Raw genomic sequence first — 12,151 nt, 5'->3', positions numbered from 1 at the left:
TGCTAAAATGGTCAATAAAAAAGAAACCCAAAATCGTAGTTCTCTTGGTGATGGAAGCCAAAATATATTATCAGTTGGCAACAAAACCAAGAATTTCATATATTACAGGTTGATAGCAAATTACTTCAACAGCAAAAACGGCTTGTTTTTATTGGGGATTGAACCCAGGACCTTCTGCGTGTGAAGTAGACGTGATGACCACTCCACTATGAAACCTGTGAAATCCTGCAAAGTAATGGCATTAAGAGACGAGTTTTGACCGCCAGGGGAAAAAAAAAATAATTTGTAGTTCTGTTTGTGATGGAAGCCAAAACATCCCGTCATTCGGCAACAAAGCCGAGAACTTCATATATTGTAGTTGGATAGCGTATTATTTCAACACTAAGAACAGATTGGTTTCACTGGGGATTGAACCCAGGACCTTCTGCGTGTTAAGCAGACGTGATGACCACTACACTATGAAACCTGACAAAAAGTTACTGTGTATTGGCTAGCAGAGCAGAATTGTGACTGACGGGGCCTTTTTATTGCTGAAGGAAAGTATTTTTGGTTAATGAAACATTTACAATTATTATTACATATTTTACCAGTTTTATTCCTACAAAGGGATTTTGCTTAAATTGAAGTTTATATTGAATGTGTTACTTTTTTCTCCATAGTTTGGTCTTTTGCTTTTGCATTTATGGGAACTATATATTTTGAAACAAATAGGATTTTTATAATATGGGATTATGTTTTCTGCTAAAATGGTCAATAAAAAAGAAACCCAAAATCGTAGTTCTCTTTGTGATGGAAGCCAAAATGTATTGTCATTTGGCAACGAAACCAAGAATTTCACATATTACAAGTCGATAGGAAATTACTTCAACACCAAAAACAGATTGGTTTCACTGGGGATTGAACCCAGGACTTTCTGCGTGTGAAGCAGACGTGATGACCACTACACTATGAAACCTTTGAAATCCTGCAAAATAATGGCAATTAGAGACGAGTTTTGACCGCTAGGGGAAAAAAAACAAATTCGTAGCTCTGTTGGTGATGGAAGCTAAAACATCCCGTTATTCGGCAACAAAGCCAAGAACTTCATATATTGTAGTTTAATTAAGTATTATTTCAACACCAAGAACAGATTGGTTTTACTGGGGATTGAATGCAGGACCTTCTGCGTGTTAAGCAGACGTGATGACCACTACTCTATGAAACCTGATGGAAAGTTACTGTGTATTGGCTAGCAGAGCAGGATTGTGACTGACGGTGCCTTTTTATTGCTGAAGGAAAGTATTTTTGGTTAATGAAACATTTACAATTTTTATTACATATTTTACCAATTTTTATCCTACAAAGGGATTTTGCTTAAAAGGAAGTTTACATTGACTGTGTTACTTTTTTCCACATAGTTTAGTTGTTTGATTTTGTATTTAAAGGAACTATATATTTTGAAGCAAACAGGATTTTTATAATATGGGATTATGTTTTCTGCTAAAATGGTCAATAAAAAAGAAACCCAAAATCGTAGTTCTCTTGGTGATGGAAGCCAAAATATATTATCAGTTGGCAACAAAAGAAAGAATTTCATGTTACAGGTTGATATCAAATTACTTCCCATCATTCGGCAACAAAGCCAAGATCTTCATATATTGTAGTTTAATTGAGTATTATTTCAACACCAAGAACAAATTGGTTTTACTGGGGATTGAACGCAGGACCTTCTGCGCGTTAAGCAGACGTGATGACCACTACTCTATGAAACCTGATGGAAAGTTACTGTGTATTGGCTAGCAGAGCAGAATTGTGACTGACGGGGCCTTTTTATTGCTGAAGAAAGTATTTTTTGTTAATGAAACATTTAGAATTTTTATTACATATTTTACCAGTTTTATTCCTACAAAGGAATTTTGCTTAAAAGGAAGTTTACATTGAATGTGTTACTTTTTTCCACATAGTTTAGTTGTTTGCTTTTGTATTTTGAAACAAACAGGATTTTTATAATATAGGATTATGTTTTCTGCTAAAATGGTCAATAAAAAAGAAACCCAAAATCGTAGTTCTCTTGGTAATAAAAGCCAAAATAAATTATCAGTTGGCAACAAAACAAAGAATTTCATATGTTACAGGTTGATAGCAAATTACTTCAACAGCGAAAACGGCTTGTTTTTACTGAGGATTGAACCCAGGACCTTCTGCGTGTGAAGTAGACGTGATGACGACTCCACTACGAAACTTGTGAAATTCTGCAAAGTAATGGCATTTAGAGACGAGTTTTGACCGCCAGGGGAAAAAAATAATAATTTGTAGTTCTGTTTGTGATGGAAGCCAAGACATCCCGTCATACGGCAACAAAGCCGAGAACTTCATATATTGTAGTTGGATAGCGTATTATTTCAACACTAAGAACAGATTGGTTTCACTGGGGATTAAACCCAAGGACCTTCTGCGTTTTAAGTAGATGTGATGACCACTACACTATGAAACCTGACGGTAAGTTACTGTGTATTGGCTAGCAGAGCAGAATTGTGACTGACGGGGCCTTTTTATTGCTGAAGGAAAGTATTTTTGGTTAATGAAACATTTACAATTATTATTACATATTTTACCAGTTTTATTCCTACAAAGGGATTTTGCTTAAATTGAAGTTTATATTGAATGTGTTACTTTTTTCTCCATAGTTTGGTCTTTTGCTTTTGTATTTATGGGAACTATATATTTTGAAACAAATAGGATTTTTATAATATGGGATTATGTTTTCTGCTAAAATGGTCAATAAAAAAGAAACCCAAAATCGTAGTTCTCTTTGTGATGGAAGCCAAAATGTATTGTCATTTGGCAACGAAACCAAGAATTTCACATATTACAAGTCGATAGGAAATTACTTCAACACCAAAAACGGATTGGTTTCACTGGGGATTGAACCCAGGACCTTCTGCGTGTGAAGCAGACGTGATGACCACTACACTATGAAACCTTTGAAGCTCTGCAAAGTAATGGCAATTAGAGACGAGTTTTGACTGCCAGGGGGAAAAAAACAAATTCGTAGCTCTGTTGGTGATGGAAGCTAAAACATCCCATTATTCGGCAACAAAGCCAAGAACTTTATATACTGCAGGTTGATAGGGGATTATTTCAACACCAAGAACACATGGGTTTCACTGGGGATTGAACCCAGGACCTTCTGCGTGTAAAGCATACGTGATTTCCACTACACTATGAAACCTTTGAAAGCCTGCAAAGTAATGGCAATTAGAGACGAGTTTTGACCGCCAGGGAAAAAAAAACCAAATTCGTAGCTCTGTTCGGGATGGAAGCCAAAACATCCCATCATTCGGCAACAAAGCCAAGAACTTCATATATTGTAGTTTAATGGAGTATTATTTCAACACCAAGAACAGATTGGTTTTACTGGGGATTGAACGCAGGACCTTCTGCGCGTTAAGCAGACGTGATGACCACTACTCTATGAAACCTGATGGAAAGTTACTGTGTATTGGCTAGCAGAGCAGAATTGTGACTGACGTTGCCTTTTTATTGCTGAAGAAAGTATTTTTTGTTAATGAAACATTTACAATTTTTCTTACATATTTTACCAGTTTTATTCCTACAAAGGAATTTTGCTTAAAAGGAAGTTTACATTGAATGTGTTACTTTTTTCCACATAGTTTAGTTGCTTGCTTTTGTATTTAAAGGAACTATATATTTTGAAACAAACAGGATTTTTATAATATGGGATTATGTTTTCTGCTAAAATGGTCAATAAAAAAGAAACCCAAAATCGTAGTTCTCTTTGTGATGGAAGCCAAAATGTATTGTCATTTGGCAACGAAACCAAGAATTTTACATATTACAAGTCGATAGGAAATTACTTTAACACCAAAAACAGATTGGTTTCACTGGTGATTGAAGCCAGGACCTTCTGCGTGTGAAGCAGACGTGATGACCACTACACTATGAAACCTTTGAAAGCCTGCAAAGTAATGGCAATTAGACACAAGTTTTGACCGCCAGGGGAAAAAAAACAAATTCGTAGCTCTGTTGGTGATGGAAGCTAAAACATCCCGTTGTTCGGCAACAAAGCCTAGAACTTCATATATTGTAGTTTAATTGAGTATTATTTCAACACCAAGAACAGATTGGTTTTACTGGGGATTGAACGCAGGACCTTCTGCGTGTTAAGCAGACGTGATGACCACTACTCTATGAAACCTGATGGAAAGTTACTGTGTATTGGCTAGCAGAGCAGAATTGTCACTGACGGGGCCTTTTGATTGCTGAAGGAAAGTATTTTTTGTTAATGAAACATTTACAATTTTTATTACATATTTTACCAGTTTTATTCCTACAAAGGGATTTTGCTTAAAAGGAAGTTTACATTGAATATGTTACTTTTTCCACATAGTTTAGTTGTTTGCTTTTGTATTTAAAGGAACTATATATTTTGAAACAAACAGGATTTTTATAATATGGGATTATGTTTTATGCTAAAATGGTCAATAAAAAAGAAACCCAAAATCGTAGTTCTCTTGGTGATGGAAGCCAAAATATATTATCAGTTGGCAACAAAACAAAGAATTTCATATGTTACAGGTTGATAGCAAATTACTTCAACAGAAAAAATGGCTTGTTTTTACTGGGGATTGAACCCAGGACCTTCTGCGTGTGAAGTAGATGTAATGACGACTACACTATGAAACCTGTGAAATCCTGCAAAGTAATGGAATTTAGAGACGAGTTTTGACCGCCAGGAAAAAAAAAATAATAATTTGTAGTTCTGTTTGTGATGGAAGCCAAAACATACCATCATTCGGAAACAAAGCCGAGAACTTCATATATTGGAGTTGGATAGCGCATTATTTCAACACTAAGAACAGATTGGTTTCACTGGGGATTGAACCCAGGACCTTCTGCGTGTTAAGCAGAAATGATGACCACTACACTATGAAACCTGGCGAAAAGTTACTATGTATTAGCTAGCAGAGCAGAATTGTGACTGACGGGGCCATTTTATTGCTGAAGGAAAGTATTTTTGGTTAATGAAACATTTACAATTATTATTACATATTTTACCAGTTTTATTCCTACAAAGGGATTTTGCTTAAATTGAAGTTTATATTGAATGTGTTACTTTTTTCTCCATAGTTTGGTCTTTTGCTTTTGTATTTATGGGAACTACATATTTTGAAACAAGTAGGATTTTTATAATATGGGATTATGTTTTCTGCTAAAATGGTCAATAAAAAAGAAACCCAAAATCGTAGTTCTCTTTGTGATGACCGCCAGGGAAAAAATAAAAAACAAATTCGTAGCTCTGTTGGGGATGGAAGCCAAAACATTCCATCATTCGGCAACAAAGCCAAGCACTTTATATATTGTAGTTTATTTGAGTATTATTTCAACACCAAGAACAGATTGGTTTTACTGGGGAATGAACGCAGGACCTTCTGCGTGTTAAGCAGACGTGATGACCACTACTCTATGAAACCTGATGGAAAGTTACTGTGTATTGGCTAGCAGAGCAGAATTGTGACTGACGGGGCCTTTTTATTGCTGAAGGAAAGTATTTTTGGTTAATGAAACATTTTCAATTTTTATTACATATTTTACCAGTTTTATTCCTACAAAGGGATTTTGCTTAAAAGGAAGTTTACATTGAATGTGTTACTTTTTTCCACATAGTTTAGTTGTTTGCTTTTGTATTTAAAGGAACTATATATTTTGAAACAAACAGGATTTTTATAATATGGGATTATGTTTTCTGCTAAAATGGTCAATAAAAAAGAAACCCAAATTCGTAGTTCTCTTGGTGATGGAAGTTAAAATATATTATCAGTTGGCAACAAAACAAAGAATTTCATATGTTACAGGTTGATAGCAAATTACTTCAACAGCGAAAACGGCTTGTTTTTACTGGGGATTGAACCCAGGACCTTCTGCATGTGAAGTAGACGTGATGACGACTTCACTATGAAACCTGTGAAATCCTGCAAAGTAATGGCATTTAGAGACGAGTTTTGACCGCCAGGGGAAAAAAAAAAAAAATTTGTAGTTCTGTTTGTGATGGAAGCCAAAACATCCCGTCATTCGGCAACAAAGCCGAGAACTTCATATATTGGAGTTGGATAACGTACTATTTCAACACTAAGAACAGATTGGTTTCACTGGGGATTGAACCCAGGACCTTCTGCGTGTTAAGCAGAAATGATGACCACTACACTATGAAACCTGACGAAAAGTTACTGTGTATTGGCTAGCAGAGCAGAATTGTGACAGACGGGGCCTTTTTATTGCTGAAGGAAAGTATTTTTGGTTAATGAAACATTTACAATTATTATTACATATTTTACCAGTTTTCTTCCTACAAAGGGATTTTGCTTAAATTGAAGTTTATATTGAATGTGTTACTTTTTTCTCCATAGTTTTTTTTTTCTTTTGTATTTTTGGGAACTATATATTTTGAAACAAATAGGATTTTTATAATATGGGATTATGTTTTCTGCTAAAATGGTCAATAAAAAAGAAACCCAAAATCGTAGTTCTCTTTGTGATGTAAGCCAAAATGTATTGTCATTTGGCAACGAAACCAAGAATTTCACATATTACAAGTCGATAGGAAATTACTTCAACACCAAAAACAGATTGGTTTCACTAAGGATTGAACCCAGCACCTTCTGCGTGTTAAGCAGACGTGATGACCACTACACTATGAAACCTGACAAAATGTTACTGTGTATTGGCTAGCAGAGCAGAATTGTGACTGACGGGGCCTTTTTATTGCTGAAGGAAGGTATTTTTGGTTAATGAAACATTTACAATTATTATTACATATTTTACCAGTTTTATTCCTACAAAGGGATTTTGCTTTAATTGAAGTTTATATTGAATGTGTTACTTTTTTCTCCATAGTTTGGTCTTTTGCTTTTGTATTTATGGGAACTATATATTTTGAAACAAATAGGATTTTTATAATATGGGATTATGTTTTCTGCTAAAATGGTCAATAAAAAAGAAACCCAAAATCGTAGTTCTCTTTGTGATGGAAGCCAAAATGTATTGTCATTTGGCAATGAAACCAAGAATTTCACATATTACAAGTCGATAGGAAATTACTTCAACACCAAAAACAGATTGGTTTCACTGGGGATTGAACCCAGGACCTTGTGCGTGTGAAGCAGACGTGATGACCACTACAATATGAAACCTTTGAAATCCTGCAAAGTAATGGCAATTAGAGACGAGTTTTGACCGCCAGGGGAAAAAAAACAAATTCGTAGCTCTGTTGGTGATGGAAGCTAAAACATCCCGTTATTCGGCAACAAAGCCAAGAACTTTATATACTGCAGGTTGATAGGGGATTATTTCAACACCAAGAACACATGGGTTTCACTGGGGATTGAATCCAGGACCTTCTGCGTGTAAAGCAGACGTGATTTCCACTACACTATGAAACCTTTGAAAGCCTGCAAAGTAATGGCAATTAGAGACGAGTTTTGACCGCCAGGGAAAAAAAAACAAACAAATTCGTAGCTCTGTTGGGGATGGAAGCCAAAACATTCCATCATTCGGCAACAAAGCCAAGCACTTCATATATTGTAGTTTATTTGAGTATTATTTCAACACCAAGAACAGATTGGTTTTACTGGGGAATGAACGCAGGACCTTCTGCGTGTTAAGCAGAGGTGATGACCAGTACTCTATGAAACCTGATGGAAAGTTACTGTGTATTGGCTAGCAGAGCAGAATTGTGACTGACGGGGCCTTTTTATTGCTGAAGGAAAGTATTTTTGGTTCATGAAACATTTTCAATTTTTATTACATATTTTACCAGTTTTATTCCTACAAAGGGATTTTGCTTAAATGGAAGTTTACATTGAATGTGTTACTTTTTTCCACATAGTTTAGTTGTTTGCTTTTGTATTTAAAGGAACTATATATTTTGAAACAAACAGGATTTTTATAATATGGGATTATGTTTTCTGCTAAAATGGTCAATAAAAAAGAAACCCAAATTCGTAGTTCTCTTGGTGATGGAAGTTAAAATATATTATCAGTTGGCAACAAAACAAAGAATTTCATATGTTACAGGTTGATAGCAAATTACTTCAACAGCGAAAACGGCTTGTTTTTACTGGGGATTGAACCCAGGACCTTCTGCATGTGAAGTAGACGTGATGACGACTTCACTATGAAACCTGTGAAATCCTGCAAAGTAATAGCATTTAGAGACGAGTTTTGACCGCCAGGGGAAAAAAAAAAAAAAATTTGTAGTTCTGTTTGTGATGGAAGCCAAAACATCCCGTCATTCGGCAACAAAGCCGAGAACTTCATATATTGGAGTTGGATAACATACTATTTCAACACTAAGAACAGATTGGTTTCACTGGGGATTGAACCCAGGACCTTCTGCGTGTTAAGCAGAAATGATGACCACTACACTATGAAACCTGACAAAAAGTTACTGTGTATTGGCTAGCAGAGCAGAATTGTGACAGACGGGGCCTTTTTATTGCTGAAGGAAAGTATTTTTGGTTAATGAAACATTTACAATTATTATTACATATTTTACCAGTTTTCTTCCTACAAAGGGATTTTGCTTAAATTGAAGTTTATATTGAATGTGTTACTTTTTTCTCCATAGTTTTTTTTTTCTTTTGTATTTTTGGGAACTATATATTTTGAAACAAATAGGATTTTTATAATATGGGATTATGTTTTCTGCTAAAATGGTCAATAAAAAAGAAACCCAAAATCGTAGTTCTCTTTGTGATGTAAGCCAAAATGTATTGTCATTTGGCAACGAAACCAAGAATTTCACATATTACAAGTCGATAGGAAATTACTTCAACACCAAAAACAGATTGGTTTCACTAAGGATTGAACCCAGGACCTTCTGCGTGTTAAGCAGACGTGATGACCACTACACTATGAAACCTGACAAAATGTTACTGTGTATTGGCTAGCAGAGCAGAATTGTGACTGACGGGGCCTTTTTATTGCTGAAGGAAGGTATTTTTGGTTAATGAAACATTTACAATTATTATTACATATTTTACCAGTTTTATTCCTACAAAGGGATTTTGCTTTAATTGAAGTTTATATTGAATGTGTTACTTTTTTCTCCATAGTTTGGTCTTTTGCTTTTGTATTTATGGGAACTATATATTTTGAAACAAATAGGATTTTTATAATATGGGATTATGTTTTCTGCTAAAATGGTCAATAAAAAAGAAACCCAAAATCGTAGTTCTCTTTGTGATGGAAGCCAAAATGTATTGTCATTTGGCAATGAAACCAAGAATTTCACATATTACAAGTCGATAGGAAATTACTTCAACACCAAAAACAGATTGGTTTCACTGGGGATTGAACCCAGGACTAGAGATGAGCGAACCGGTCCCGGTTCGGCTCGAGGCGGTTCGCCGAACGGGGGGTCTGGCTCGAGTTCGGCTCGTCGAACGTTCGACGAACCGAACTCGAGCCCATAGTTAACAATGGCAGGCAATCACAAACACAGTAAAACACCTAGAAAACACCCTGAAAGGTGTCCAAAAGGTGACAAACAACTCACAACATAACACAAACACATGGGAAAGTGACAAGGACATATACTCATGTGAAAACAAAACAGCTGGACAAGGAAAAAGAGGGAGACACACAGATATATGAGTATATGCAAAGAAACATCGATTCCATTATTGTGCAACTTGAGCCCTGCTCATTTTAGGCTTCCAATCTGGATAAATTGCCTGAGCTCGCCACGTACGCCTTGAGGATCTTGTCGTGTCCTGCAGCCAGCGTTCTCTCGGAACCTGTCTTCAGTGCTGCTGGGGGTCTGCTGGCAGATAAGCACACGTGTCTGTCCACTGACAATGTGGACCTGGCTCTCAGAGGACTTTTCTTCCCCTGGGTCAGCCAGGGGAGGCGAAAGGCACGCGTATTTTTGAGAGTGCTTCATGCAAAGCATCTTTTTCTTTGTCAAAAGGGGGGCTCAACCGATGCCAGTCAAGTGGGGTGTGTGTGGCCCAGTTAGTGGCAACGAGGGAGACTGTGGTTGGAGTCCCCTCGCTGTGTCTCTAAAAGAACCAAGATGAACAAGTCATGGCTCTCAGAGGACTTTTCTTCCCCTGGGTCAGCCAGGGGACGGGAAAGGCACGCGTATTTTTGAGAGTGCTTCATGCAAAGCATCTTTTTCTTTTTCAAAAGGGGGCTCAACCGATGCCAGTCAAGTGGGGTGTGTGTGGCCCAGTTAGTGGCAACGAGGGAGACTGTGGTTGGAGTCCCCTCGCTGTGTCTCTAAAAGAACCAAGATGAACAAGTCATGGCTCTCAGAGGACTTTTCTTCCCCTGGGTCAGCCAGGGGACGGGAAAGGCACGCGTATTTTTGAGAGTGCTTCATGCAAAGCATCTTTTTCTTTTTCAAAAGGGGGCTCAACCGATGCCAGTCAAGTGGGGTGTGTGTGGCCCAGTTAGTGGCAACGAGGGAGACTGTGGTTGGAGTCCCCTCGCTGTGTCTCTAAAAGAACCAAGATGAACAAGTCATGGCTCTCAGAGGACTTTTCTTCCCCTGGGTCAGCCAGGGGACGGGAAAGGCACGCGTATTTTTGAGAGTGCTTCATGCAAAGCATCTTTTTCTTTTTCAAAAGGGGGCTCAACCGATGCCAGTCAAGTGGGGTGTGTGTGGCCCAGTTAGTGGCAACGAGGGAGACTGTGGTTGGAGTCCCCTCGCTGTGTCTCTAAAAGAACCAAGATGAACAAGTCATGGCTCTCAGAGGACTTTTCTTCCCCTGGGTCAGCCAGGGGACGGGAAAGGCACGCGTATTTTTGAGAGTGCTTCATGCAAAGCATCTTTTTCTTTTTCAAAAGGGGGCTCAACCGATGCCAGTCAAGTGGGGTGTGTGTGGCCCAGTTAGTGGCAACGAGGGAGACTGTGGTTGGAGTCCCCTCGCTGTGTCTCTAAAAGAACCAAGATGAACAAGTCATGGCTCTCAGAGGACTTTTCTTCCCCTGGGTCAGCCAGGGGACGGGAAAGGCACGCGTATTTTTGAGAGTGCTTCATGCAAAGCATCTTTTTCTTTTTCAAAAGGGGGCTCAACCGATGCCAGTCAAGTGGGGTGTGTGTGGCCCAGTTAGTGGCAACGAGGGAGACTGTGGTTGGAGTCCCCTCGCTGTGTCTCTAAAAGAACCAAGATGAACAAGTCATGGCTCTCAGAGGACTTTTCTTCCCCTGGGTCAGCCAGGGGACGGGAAAGGCACGCGTATTTTTGAGAGTGCTTCATGCAAAGCATCTTTTTCTTTTTCAAAAGGGGGCTCAACCGATGCCAGTCAAGTGGGGTGTGTGTGGCCCAGTTAGTGGCAACGAGGGAGACTGTGGTTGGAGTCCCCTCGCTGTGTCTCTAAAAGAACCAAGATGAACAAGTCATGGCTCTCAGAGGACTTTTCTTCCCCTGGGTCAGCCAGGGGACGGGAAAGGCACGCGTATTTTTGAGAGTGCTTCATGCAAAGCATCTTTTTCTTTTTCAAAAGGGGGCTCAACCGATGCCAGTCAAGTGGGGTGTGTGTGGCCCAGTTAGTGGCAACGAGGGAGACTGTGGTTGGAGTCCCCTCGCTGTGTCTCTAAAAGAACCAAGATGAACAAGTCATGGCTCTCAGAGGACTTTTCTTCCCCTGGGTCAGCCAGGGGACGGGAAAGGCACGCGTATTTTTGAGAGTGCTTCATGCAAAGCATCTTTTTCTTTTTCAAAAGGGGGCTCAACCGATGCCAGTCAAGTGGGGTGTGTGTGGCCCAGTTAGTGGCAACGAGGGAGACTGTGGTTGGAGTCCCCTCGCTGTGTCTCTAAAAGAACCAAGATGAACAAGTCATGGCTCTCAGAGGACTTTTCTTCCCCTGGGTCAGCCAGGGGACGGGAAAGGCACGCGTATTTTTGAGAGTGCTTCATGCAAAGCATCTTTTTCTTTTTCAAAAGGGGGCTCAACCGATGCCAGTCAAGTGGGGTGTGTGTGGCCCAGTTAGTGGCAACGAGGGAGACTGTGGTTGGAGTCCCCTCGCTGTGTCTCTAAAAGAACCAAGATGAACAAGTCATGGCTCTCAGAGGACTTTTCTTCCCCTGGGTCAGCCAGGGGACGGGAAAGGCACGCGTATTTTTGAGAGTGCTTCATGCAAAGC

At 38.8% G+C, this 12,151-nt stretch overlaps 6 non-coding genes across 6 annotated transcripts; all 6 read right to left on the bottom strand.

Moving 5' to 3' along the window:
• Positions 1-393: 393 nt before the first annotated feature.
• On the bottom strand, positions 394-466 carry TRNAV-AAC (transfer RNA valine (anticodon AAC)). The gene has a single exon. It is a non-coding gene; the product is annotated as a tRNA-Val (tRNA).
• Positions 467-2,399: 1,933 nt separating this feature from the next.
• On the bottom strand, positions 2,400-2,473 carry TRNAF-AAA (transfer RNA phenylalanine (anticodon AAA)). The gene has a single exon. It is a non-coding gene; the product is annotated as a tRNA-Phe (tRNA).
• A 416-nt stretch (positions 2,474-2,889) lies between these two features.
• On the bottom strand, positions 2,890-2,962 carry TRNAV-CAC (transfer RNA valine (anticodon CAC)). The gene has a single exon. It is a non-coding gene; the product is annotated as a tRNA-Val (tRNA).
• A 1,902-nt stretch (positions 2,963-4,864) lies between these two features.
• Positions 4,865-4,937, bottom strand: TRNAV-AAC (transfer RNA valine (anticodon AAC)). The gene has a single exon. It is a non-coding gene; the product is annotated as a tRNA-Val (tRNA).
• A 1,204-nt stretch (positions 4,938-6,141) lies between these two features.
• TRNAV-AAC (transfer RNA valine (anticodon AAC)) lies at positions 6,142-6,214 on the bottom strand. Its single transcript has one exon. It is a non-coding gene; the product is annotated as a tRNA-Val (tRNA).
• Positions 6,215-8,360: 2,146 nt separating this feature from the next.
• On the bottom strand, positions 8,361-8,433 carry TRNAV-AAC (transfer RNA valine (anticodon AAC)). Its single transcript has one exon. It is a non-coding gene; the product is annotated as a tRNA-Val (tRNA).
• Positions 8,434-12,151: the final 3,718 nt, after the last annotated feature.

This window comes from Anomaloglossus baeobatrachus, chromosome 2 (assembly GCF_048569485.1).
Source record: "Anomaloglossus baeobatrachus isolate aAnoBae1 chromosome 2, aAnoBae1.hap1, whole genome shotgun sequence".
NCBI lineage: Eukaryota > Metazoa > Chordata > Amphibia > Anura > Aromobatidae > Anomaloglossus > Anomaloglossus baeobatrachus.
Note: the sequence above shows the minus strand (reverse complement) of the source record. Positions and strands in the feature narration are given on the sequence as shown.